Genomic DNA, 12,278 nt, shown 5'->3' on the forward strand with positions numbered 1-12,278 from the left:
AGTGAAAGTCATTTACAGAATTACCTTACAAATATAATCTAAGAATAATCTTAATAAGGTTAGAAAATCTGAATAATGGTACCTCTAATACAGAAAGTACAACTTACACTTGGTTAGCAGTAACTACCCTCACCCAATAACAATGGTACGAATATCATACGTACACTTAATTCAATACTACCTGATAATATGAACAAGATATTTAATATATGTATGTACAACTCAATGAGTTGACGGGTACCAAGTCCCTAAGTGAACCAACGGAGTTCTGGATACCAAAGATCCTTTTACCGACTCGTGGTTCTTAATAATAATGGCAAGTAAAACTAGTACCTTCCTGAGGGGATGGGTACTAGGGATTTATTCGAATTTAATATAAAAATTAATAGTTAAAGTTAAATAATTTGAATAATAGAAATTTTTAATGATATTTGAAGTTAATTTGAAAAATTTAATTTAAAATATACTAAAATAATTAAAGGAGTTTAAATAGTTATATAAAAGGGAAACAAGCCAAAGAATAATAAAAAAAATATAAGAGTACCAACACTATTGTATGGGAAAGTATCTGAGCTCAGAGATTCTCACCATGGAGGTTACGCAGCTTTGGGGAACGCTATCAATTATTATACTGTTCTGTAATACTATAAAAATCTTGAAAAGGGAAAGGTTATGTGCAATAAATTTATAAAGTACCTATATGAATAAACTAAGTATCCTGAAAATCACAAAAACAGTCTAAATTTTTACTTAGAGCAAACCGAATGTTCATCAACACAAACCCCTTTTCACAATCTTCCAATGTTCCTTGCGGTGCGTTCCTTGCTGTGTATTCCCCAAATTGACCGGGATGCAATGAGCACAAGGGGGTGCTAACTCCCTCTTGCAACTGTCCTGCTGGAGGTACAAGAAAACAGGTGGAAAAAAAACCAGTTGAAGGTACAGGCGAAAAAGATAGATATGGAGATCTTCCAGGCTGGTCTCCTAGTGACCGTCTCTCTAGAAGTGGTCTACCTTGGTGGTCTTAGGTTTTCTTTTTTTTTATGATTTCATAGTGGTGGCTAAAAAAACACATATGGTATTACTACCAATCCACCAATGTGTCAAAAAGAAGCAAGAGAAACGAGGAGGTGTTTTTATTCCTATGGGAATAAGAAGAAATAGGTCATTAAGTCCAAAAACTTGAATGACTAGACAGCTCGACTCTTTATTAAGTTGTTATCAGATGACCTTGTTCAAATAACACATGTGATTTTCAATTTGGCTACAAGATATAATTACTGTGAAAAAATATTTCATTATAATATATACACAGGTATATAGATATATTATACAAGGATGAAATATAGTATGATTAGGCAATGGATACTTGTTTGATCATGGTTCAAAAGATAGGAGATCTGTAGACTTGAAAGGAATATAAAAAAAAATTGAGTTTAAATTAGCTCTATTTTCCAACAGAAAGCACAAATTAGCAAAGAATATTCAATTATCTCTCGATGATTTTGATCCATGAAAATAAACCATAGAAACCATGAACATAGACGACATGAAACTTAATTAGCAAGTTAGTCAAGAAAATTTCAATATGGCGGAAAATAAATTAATAAAATTTTTTATTTACCAGGCCGGAACTCATTTTAAATCTGCATTCAAATTCTTCAACTTCGTATTCACTAATAACTTTATATTCCCTAATGCTGGATGGATTCAATCTTTAATTATAATTTGGATCTTGAAATTGTGGGTAAAATATCAAGCTACCGACCTGCCACTCCGACACACTTCTAGAAAGCCAATGCCCTCTCGTTAGCTGGCTGACGATCTCCGCGGGCAATTCAATTCCCCTCTCCCATCGATACGCTGTCAAACGCAAGCAAACCAATGTTGCCACACTTAAAATGTGACGTCACAAGCATTTAAAATTCTGTGATGGTGTTATGTTATATTTTAATAACCATTGAAAGAAAATAATTCTAAAAATAATGAAATAATATCTTCCCATCAATAATGGATTCTATAAGGGGCGGAACGTCACAGAATTAGCTGATAAAATTCAACAATTAACAATTTTTTTATGTTTGACATAGTAACCTAAATACAGGTTAGGTTCTGCGACGTTTAAAACCTACATTTCTTTGATTTGTTAAATATTTCAAAATTTTCCATTTTTGCAAAAGAATTTCCACACGATCTATTAGAAGACTTGACACCGCAGTATAATATTTTTGATATAAATCAACTAAAACCTGGATTATCCGAAAATTTTGACTTTTTTCACGATGATGATTTAAAACTTTGTATGCCAGAAGTTTTTAAAGGAAGATAAAAGATGGAATGCTGAAATACAAAACTAAAGACCGTGGACAGTAAGAAGAGGAAGACCTCAGGGGTCGTATTTTCGTATTCAATCGAATTTGTTCGCATACGAGTTAACTCGAATTGAAAAATTTCGTATACGAATCTGAATCTGTATTTTTGAACGTCCTTCGAAATATTATACGTATACGAGAAGAATTTGGACCGGCAACACTGCAAATTCGAACATTAGGCTTAATCTTCATCTGAAGAGTCACAGTGTTGCCATACTTTTTTTATTTCTTGTATAATTTCAATCACATTATTAAAAAAATAGCTAAAATATTAGCTGGAATCGAATCTTAAGTTTGCATAATGTTAGTAATATCGGTTTGCAAAGTCCACTATTTTGTTTATTATTATTTTTGTAGCCAGTATTTACACTGATATTTTACTAGCTTTTTGGTGTTTCAAAACGATTTTTTAAATGCACGTTTAGTATGAAAAAATTGAGAATTTACACTGATATTTTGCTATTTACCTTTCAAAACTTTACTTTTTTGGGTGTTTCAAAACTATTTTTTAAATAACTTCATATAATGGGATATTATGAAAAAATTGAGGCTATGGCAACGGTGTCATATGTCAAGTTTAGAGGTTAGATCCAATGCTAGAAAACGTATATAAAGTTAGGTTATATCGCTCTTGCTCGTGTAAAAGGAGATACGTCCCAGAAAGTGATAAATGAGATAACTTCACAGAAGATCATGGTATACCAATATGTAATTAGTGTAAATGGATATATTATGTGTAACACTAGCTTTGTTACCAGTCAACGTATATTGTGCTAAAATGAATAAGTACAAAAGTTTTAGTGCCGCTGGAGATACTTCGAGTTATCTCATATTACACTTTTTTGTGTTTGGCGCCAATTGATTCCCTCGACTTAACTCAATGTGCACAAAGTTAGAAGTGGTTACCTACCTATATTATTGTACACAAATTTTATTATTTTGGTGCTTTCTAGGATACATTTCATATTCTAAGTATACTGTTTGAAAGGTTTTGCTTTCTATTCACATTGGTCCCCAATTTATCAAAATCACACAACTGTTTTGGAATCAGTACAGAGGCGGTTTTTAAAAAGTATGCACTTTAAATCCACTGGCATTTATCCTGCTAGGGGATTTTCTGAAGAGCTACTTCTCGATAAATTTAAGATGCAAAGTCTTCAGCGTCGTAGAATAACTTAATCTTTATGCTTTTTATTTAAAATTATTAACAATCAAGTAAATACTCCTGAGTTATTGCAACTTCTTAATTTCCACGTACCACGTGTTGCTTCTCGTACTTCACAAACATTTTATGTTAACAGAGCCAGATCAAATATTTTGGTGCAGTCACCTCTAGTACAAATGCAAGCTCACTACAATGCGAACTCTGATCTCTTTGACATCTTCAATTCTAATTTACGCATCATTAAGAATACTGCTAACGATATTAGATTGCAACCAGTCACTTTTTAACATCTTGCTGTTATATTATATATTTATTCTGTATTTTTGTATTTAATTGTTTTACATACTATGTATTTTCTGTTTTTCTTTAATTACTTTATAAGTTTTTGTTCGTCGTTGTTCGTATGTGAGTGTGTTTTTCTCATTTTGAGTTTTTTCACACACTTACATATAAACGGCGTTTATGTAGTCTATGTATTTTATACTGTTTTGTTGTTATGTTTATGATCTGTAAACGGTAAATTTACTAATACGCTTAATACACTAACCCAGATTGTAATTGGTCCAGTACTGTTATTTGGGTACTAAATAAATAAATAAAAATAAAAATAAAACATTGTGTGGTGATAGTGAAGTACTGGAAGTGTAGTAAATACTTATATGCTTGAATTATGTTTCAACAGGCAAGATGATAATGGTGAGTATGATAAAAATATTTTTGATATTTTTAAATGTCAAAATATGTGTAACGATGATTATTTGTAAAATTGGTATTTTTGTTTTAGAAAGTAACAGTTTGGAAACAAGGCCTAGCACTTCAAAACAAGAATTAATATCTTATTCTTCAGGTACGTGTCAGGGTAACTAGTCAGTCTAGTTATAGTTCTGTGTTCTATGTACTCCTGTCATGTCCTATGGGTTGACGGAGGAATGTCACTTTAGGCCAGATATAGTATAAGATGTAAGTTTAATTAATTGTACTTTAATTAAAAATAAATGTCTGGAAGTAATCCAAATACAATATTAAATCCTAAACCGAACCAGCAAATATACAGTACGTATTACATAAATTCTTTACGTTTCTTGCTATTTCATTCCTCAAGCTGATTTTAACTTATGTAATGCAGCTTCGTTTATTGTCATTGCAGAGTAGGCTTCTGATGAAGAAGGCGACAATGATTTGTTTGGATCTGACGACAGCATTGCTGATAATACTTACATGCCAAATCCATCCGATACAGATTCAGACAGTGATATGCAAATTAAACAAAAAGTGAGGCGAAATGACAATAAAGAAAAGTGTGACAACATTTTACAAGCTGACAATAAAGGGATTGCTTTGCATGAAGACGCTTATGAAAGTGAGCCTCCGGTAAAGCGTAAACGAGGGAGAAAAATTATTAAAGGATACACTAGAGAAGTTAGAAAAATAAGATAAAGTAATAAAAATTCAGGAAATTCTTGTACCACTAAAACAGGTAGAATTGTCCGAGGTCGTAAATCTGAAAAACTTATGGATTGTCGCAAAGGTTGTTCAACAAAAGTAGATGAAGAAACTCAACAACTACTACTTAATGAATTTTGGAATATGGATAGTTATAACAAACGAGTAGCTTATACTGTTAGTCTTATCAGCAAAAAAGGAAAAAACTCAAAAAGTGAGTGAGGCTAATAGAAAAAAGGTAAGAGAATTTGCATATGCATATTGTGTGAAACGCGAAGGCGAAAAAATCGATGTTTGCAAAAGATGTTTTCAAAAAATTTTTGATTTATCTAATAACTTTATCGCAAATGTTTTGCGTAAAGCAAATTCTTCAGGTATAGCATATAAACGAGGCAGACACGAACCTCCCAACAAAACAAGTGAAGAAAATATCATGTTAATAAAGCAACATATTACATCGATTCCGAACTACGTAAGCCACTACTGTCGACAAAAAAGCGACAAACGATTTTTGCCTTCATTTTATACACTCACTAGATTACACGAAGAATATAAAAAATGGATATAACCACGAAATCCTGTCGGCCGTAAGGTATACGAATCTGTGTTTCATACTATGAATATTTCTATTAAAAAGTTTAAAAAGCATGCGTGTCAAACATGCGATAAATATAAGGCCCTAATTCAAAATGAACATAGTGCAGAAGCTAGAGAAGACTTAAGAAAAACGTTAGACAAACACATGGAAGAAGCTGAAAATGCTTACCCCGCTAAACGCAAGGATAAGGAAGAAGCTGCCAAAGATGATTCCAAAATAGTCTATTCGTTTGATTTACAGCAATGTCTGCCAACCCCAGATATAACGACGTCTATTGCTTTTTACAAGCGGCAACTTTGGACACACAATTTGACCTTGCATAAATGTAATAACAATCAAGCAATTTGTTACATGTGGTACGAGACTATTGAAGGGGTGCTAATCAGATTGCTTCATGTCTCTATAAAGAACTTCAATCTTTACCGCAGGCAATAAAACACGTTACGCTTTACTCAGATACTTGCGGGGGTCAGAACAAAAATTCCCATTTAGTGGCTATGTTTTTAATATTAATGAATCAATCTCATTTAAAATGCATAGATGATAAATTCTTGACCCCAGGATATACTCATATGGAGTGTGACACAGATCACTCCATAATTGAGAAAAAAAAGAAGTTTGAACACAAAATTGAACATCTACGTGATTGGTTTCAGCTAGTGAGATTATGTGGCCATAAGAATCCATTCCAGGTAACCGAGATGAGTAAAGACGATTTCTATGACTTTGCAGCATTTTTGAAGGAGAAATTACAAACTAAAAAATTAGACGAATCTGGAAATCGATTTTTATGGTAAGACGTGAAGGTATGAAAAGGAATATGACAGATTTGCGTATAAAACGACCCTCGACGAAAACGAACCGTTCAGCTATATGAACTATTTAAGACGCAGGCAAAATGCTTGTTCTACAGAACATTTAAAAAAATGTAGGTTTCCAAATCCCATTACTGAAGAAAAGAAAAAAAAAATTAATTGAATTGCTGCCTTATATTAGTGACGTTTTTCATCCGTTTTATGAAAGCCTACCGACGCAAACGAATGTAAAGGAAGTGCTTCCAGATATTGAAGATGATTATACTCAAGACGATGTGTAAACGGATATAACTGTATTTTTCGTTTTGTTGTAAGGGGGATATTTGTTTCCCTGGGTTCGAATTTACCAAAACTGTGAAAATCAAACAACATTTAAACTATTTATTCGAGAAAACGTAAAAGCGTTACAACGTGTACAAAAGTACGTTAAGAATCATTTCAAATTTCAACTGTCACTCGTCATTCTTCTCTCAGGCTGGCGGCTGGTAGTCAGAGCTATGCAGCCCAATATGGTGATATTAGGTGGGTGTTACATCCTCCCCCTTTGCACCGCACTGGCGTATCGCGTGTGGGGCAAGAGTGGTGATGGAATCTGAACAAGAAGAACACGACTTCTTCGTTCGTATTCGTTGACGTCTGCTAGCAGCATCTGGAAGCGGTAGGTCTAGTAGGTCAGCAGCTAAGCTAACGGATGGAGGTTCCTCTTCGGGACACTCATCGATAGTGATTTCCACAGGAGCGGGAGTAAGATCTATAGGAGCCATCTTCGGTGGACGACCTCTCTTACGGATCGCATGCACTGGTTGTGGTGTGGGGTCGCTGACCTCCGAACGGTAAGGAGTCAGGGCTGACGCGTGATATTTTCCAACAAAAGTCTCTAAGTTGTCAGCAGGTGAAACTTGGTAAGTAGTAGGAGAGATAACCTTCGTAATCACATAAGGCCCGTCGCGTCGGGGCGCGAACTTTGAAGTAACCGACTTGGCCGAATCACTAAGGGTGTGACTGTCTATTAGCACTTTATCTCCGACGACGAAAGTTGCACAGCGGCGATGAGAGTCTTTATAGATATTTCGCCTATCCTGGCATAGTTCATGTCTTTCGCGCGCGGCTCTTAAAACGTCACTTATAGTGTGTAAGTAAGGTGTGATTTGAGTTACGAAATTTTCGTTTGTTATTATTGCTCGAAAGTCTCTGTTAACATCGTCTGGAGTTCGCAGTTCTCGTCCGAACGTAAGATATGCGGGGGTAAAACTAGTCGAATCGCACATCGCGGTGTTCATCGCGAAACGCACACTAGGTAATTTGTCCGCCCACGACGTATGATCAGACTTCGTGAGAATAGCTAACTGAGTCTTAATGTCTCTGTTTTTCCTTTCGACCGGGTTGGATTCCGGGTGATACACAGGGATCAAGTTTTGTTGAAAACCCAGGCAATGTGCTACCTGTTACATAACCGCACTTACGAATTGGGTTCCGTTATCGCTAACAACTCGTCGGGGAACTCCATAGCGTAAAATTACTTCATCAATTAAATGCTTTGCGCAGGCAAGAACAGTGGCAGACTCTAAGGGAAACAGCTCTACCCAACGAGTGGCTGTGTCTTCTATGACAAAAATCCAGGTATAACCCTGAGGAGTGGGAGGCAAAGGTCCAAACAAAGCAATAGAGAGGACTTAAAATCTTTGAGAGTATGCAGAGGTTTGAAGACAACCTGCGGGCTTAAGATTTGAGACTTTGTACCTTTGACATTTAATACAATTGCGTGTATGATCAGTGATGGTTCGTCTTATACCAACCCAAAAATAGCGTCGGGCTATTCGTTGGGAGGTTTTCTCAATACCATAATGTCTGCCGTTTCCGAATCATGGTATTCATGCAAGATGTGCGGTATCCGAGATTTGGCTACAACTAACTGAGGTTCGTCCTCATCGATTTCAGGAGCGTATCTATATAAAATTCCATTTACCATTAGAAAACCTCTTTCAGTCCATTTCTTAAAATCTACACTTGCTTCTGAGGGATTTTCTAGACTGTTTATAATCTTTGCAAGATCGGGTTCTTCTAATTGTCGGGAAATCTATAGTGACATAGTTACGAGATGGTCTCGATAATGTGTCAGCGATGACATTCTTCTTGCCTTTAATGTATTCGATATTTAAATCAAATGTCATCAACTCTAGGGCCCATCTGGTCAATCTACCTGTAGGTGACTTCAAAGACATTAACCATTTTAACGCTTGATGGTCACTTTGTACTGTGCAAGTAGCGCCTTCTAGATAACCTCTAAATCGCTTGACAGCCCAAACAACTTCAAGAGCCTCACGCTCGGTGGTGCTGTAATTTTGTTCGGCGGGTGTCACTAGTCTAGAAGCGTACTCGACAGGTCTCTCGTCTTCACTCTCCCCCTGTAGTAAACATGCCCCCAGAGCATAACTGCTCGAATCGGTTCGAAGGACATAGGGAAGGCTACTATCAGCTTGTCTTAGAATGGGAGCGGAACAGAGCAAGGACTTAGGAGATCGAAAGCCTCGGTTTGCTCTTGTCCCCAATTCCATTTTGTTTTCTTTTTAGTCAGATTTGATAATGGTTTGGCAACATGGGAAAAGTTCTCAATGAAGCGGCGAAACCATGAGCAGGTTTGGAGAAATCTAAGAAGTTGGGTCACATTGGTAGGAGGAGGCATCTGTAGTATGGATGAAACTTTATCGTCGTTTGGGCGAATACCTTGAGATGAAATTATGTGACCTAAGTAATGCACTTCTTGACATGCGAATGAGCATTTCTCACGATTTAAAAATAATTTGAAGAGCCTTAATCTATCGAATACTTGACGTAAGTCCTTTAGATGGTCTTCAAAATCAAAAGAAAGGATAATTATGTCATCCAGATAAGCATAAATATTTAGGTTCTGCAAGCCAGAACGGAACTTGTCTATGAGCCTTTGGAAAGTAGAGGGGCTATTACAGAGACCAAATGGCATTTTGGTATATCGGAAAGTGCCTAAAGGACAGAAAAAAGCAGTTTTGTCACGATCAGAAGGGCGCACCGATACTTGGTGGTAACCAGATTTTAGATCCAGGGTACTCATGAATTTGGTTTCTTTAGATGCATGTAAAATATCTTCGATTCGGGGAAGAGGGTACTTATCAGCTCGGGTCACAGCGTTTAAACGTCGATAATCTACTGTCAGTCTAACACCGCCGTTCTTTTTGCGCACCAAAACAACAGGAGCCGCGTATGGGGACTCGCATTCCTCTATTGTACCATCTTCTAATAGCTGGTCTAATTCGTGGCGTAGTTGTTCCTTTTTAATATCCGACATTCTGTATGGTGGAACAGCTATGGGATTATCATCTGTGAGGGTGATCGTATGTTCAGCAAATGGGGTAGATTCAAGACTTCGTTCGAATACATCCGCATTTTCTTTGAGTAACATATTAAGTGTATTCTTTTCGGGAGGAGAGAGAGAAAATCCTTCATCATCTCTAATTTCACGACTTAACCGTAGTTTTAACGCCTTGGTACCAGTTTGCAGCAAAACCGTCTAGCAGCATTGGGATTCCTTTCAACGCATTTTCATCCAATACCTGCGAACCTTGAAAGATAGTGACCGCGTCTAGAAAAGCGTTTACGTCCGAATTTTTAGATCCGTCGAATCGCGAACAGCATTTTGATAAGTTGCCGGCTTGATGAACGGGCGGTGGTTGAGTAGTCACTGCCAATTTTCGCAATAATTCTTGGAATTGATCGTTTGTAAGTGTAACTGATGCCATCTCCGCTGTAGAATTGTCTTCTGTAGGGCTAGTAGGTGCTTTTGAGTACTTTGACCGAAGGGGATATGTATGCATAAAAGTGTACTTACAGTTTTTCTGATTAACAAATATGTTTCGTCTTGACTGCAATATCCGGAAGACACACTGTTTCCACGACGTAGATTGCACACAAGAGTCTTGCACGAATTGTCGAATTAGTCCTATTTTGAAGTCATTTCACACGTTAAGGTTCCGCGGTGGGCGCCAGTTGTAAGGGGGATATTTGTTTCCCTGGGTTCGAATTTACCATAACTGTGAAAATCAAACAACATTTAAACTATTTATTCGAGAAAACGTAAAAGCGTTACAACGTGTACAAAAGTAGGTTAAGAATCATTTCAAATTTCAACTGTCCAAAAGTCAACTGTCACTCGTCACTCTTCTCTCAGGCTGGCGTCTGGTAGTCAGAGCTATGCAGCCCAATATGGTGATATTAGGTGGGTGTTACATTGTGTTAATTGAGATAACTCACTTCTTTTTGTTAAGTAAGAGTTACATGTTGGGTTTAACATTGTTTTTGTATTAGAATAAAAATCATTTACAATTAGGAATGATTCGAAACTACTAAGTACTCATATGGTATCGATACTTTGATTCGATAATGAGTACTCAGTATCGAATGAAACCGTATTCGATACCGAGTACTAGTATCGAATGAAAATACTAGTATCGAAACAATTCGCTACGATTTTAAGGAATCTTTTATTTTGACAAATGACGGATGACAGATGACTGAGATGACATTTAAATATTTCCCTAAATATAAAAATAACCTCAAAATTTGTATGTTTTACCTGTAATAAAATAAGAGCCTAACTAGAGAAAAATGAAAATAATTCACCCGTGTGATGTTAGCCGACAAAAGTGAGATATTACGCTCAAAATTAATTAAATCATTAGGTTTTCATTTGGGGATAGTTGGCAGTCTATTTTCAACATTTGGTGATCGTTAGTTAATTAGGAAAAAAATAATTAAAAACTGTCATGATGCCAGCCGACACAACGTTGTATAAATGATTAAAAAAAAACTTTATTATAGATCGATGCGAAATCGTATGGTGATCACAAATCTATCAATGGTATAATTTTGTCTTCAATATTTAACGTACAATTAGCAAAAAAGCTAATTGCTATTATTGCGCCTATTTGAATTAACGCGTGCTTGTGCGCATGTGCCGGTTATTATGGCGGCTGGCGTAACTTTTGATGACTTTTGACATGGTGTGAAACAGCGTGAAAAATAGGAAAATTTCATTGTTGGCGAATATACGGTGAGTACCCTCTGATTATTGTTTCCTATAAGACATATTAATTTGATGATAAATGGCATAGGAAATGGATCCATACTTACCAATTTTCATAATGTTTTTCTCAACTTTTTCGGTCTGAAAATGTAAATGAAAGCGTCCTGTCAACTGCCGTTATTGTATGTTTTTTTATTGTTTATTGTTAAAAAAAAACAACTTCATATATATAACTCAAACAAACTTGTTCTAAATGTTCTAAACTCATAACGAATTATCACTTCAGATTTTGTAAGCTATCATATCCTATTACCAAATGCGCACCTTATAACAATGAGTAAAATCCTATTTAATTAACCGATTTGTTATCAAATTTCAAACTCAGTTGATTTGATCTCAAATTTGATCTCATTATCATTTTCGAAAAATCCCTACGATTTCGCATCGATCTATAATAAAGTTTTGTTTTTAATCATTTATACAACGTTGTGTCGGCTGGCATCATGACAGTTTTTAATTATTTTTTTTCCTAATTAACTAACGATCACCAAATGTTGAAAATAGACTGCCAACCATCTCCAAATGAAAACCTAATGATTTAATTAATTTTGAGCGTAATATCTCACTTTTGTCGGCTAACATCACACGGGTAATAAGTTCATTGAAAAAGTGTAAAAAGTTGAATTTAAGTATTTTGTCATTTAAATAACACCACAGCCCATAATACTCATCGTACAATTTGGAAGTGCAATTAGGAATACTATTTTAGTAGTTATTAACTACTTTTGCATATTATGGGTAGGATAAAATGGGAACTTATGGACAATTA

The 12,278-nt window shown here is 35.7% G+C and overlaps 1 long non-coding RNA gene across 1 annotated transcript; it reads right to left on the bottom strand.

Moving 5' to 3' along the window:
• Positions 1 to 613: 613 nt before the first annotated feature.
• On the bottom strand, positions 614 to 2,027 carry LOC126892941 (uncharacterized). Its single transcript, XR_007701055.1, has 2 exons — positions 1,625 to 2,027; positions 614 to 1,061 (listed from the first exon to the last, which is right to left on the bottom strand). It is a non-coding gene; the product is annotated as an uncharacterized LOC126892941 (long non-coding RNA).
• Between the last annotated feature and the right edge of the window lie 10,251 nt (positions 2,028 to 12,278).

Source organism: Diabrotica virgifera, chromosome 9 (assembly GCF_917563875.1).
Source record: "Diabrotica virgifera virgifera chromosome 9, PGI_DIABVI_V3a".
NCBI lineage: Eukaryota > Metazoa > Arthropoda > Insecta > Coleoptera > Chrysomelidae > Diabrotica > Diabrotica virgifera.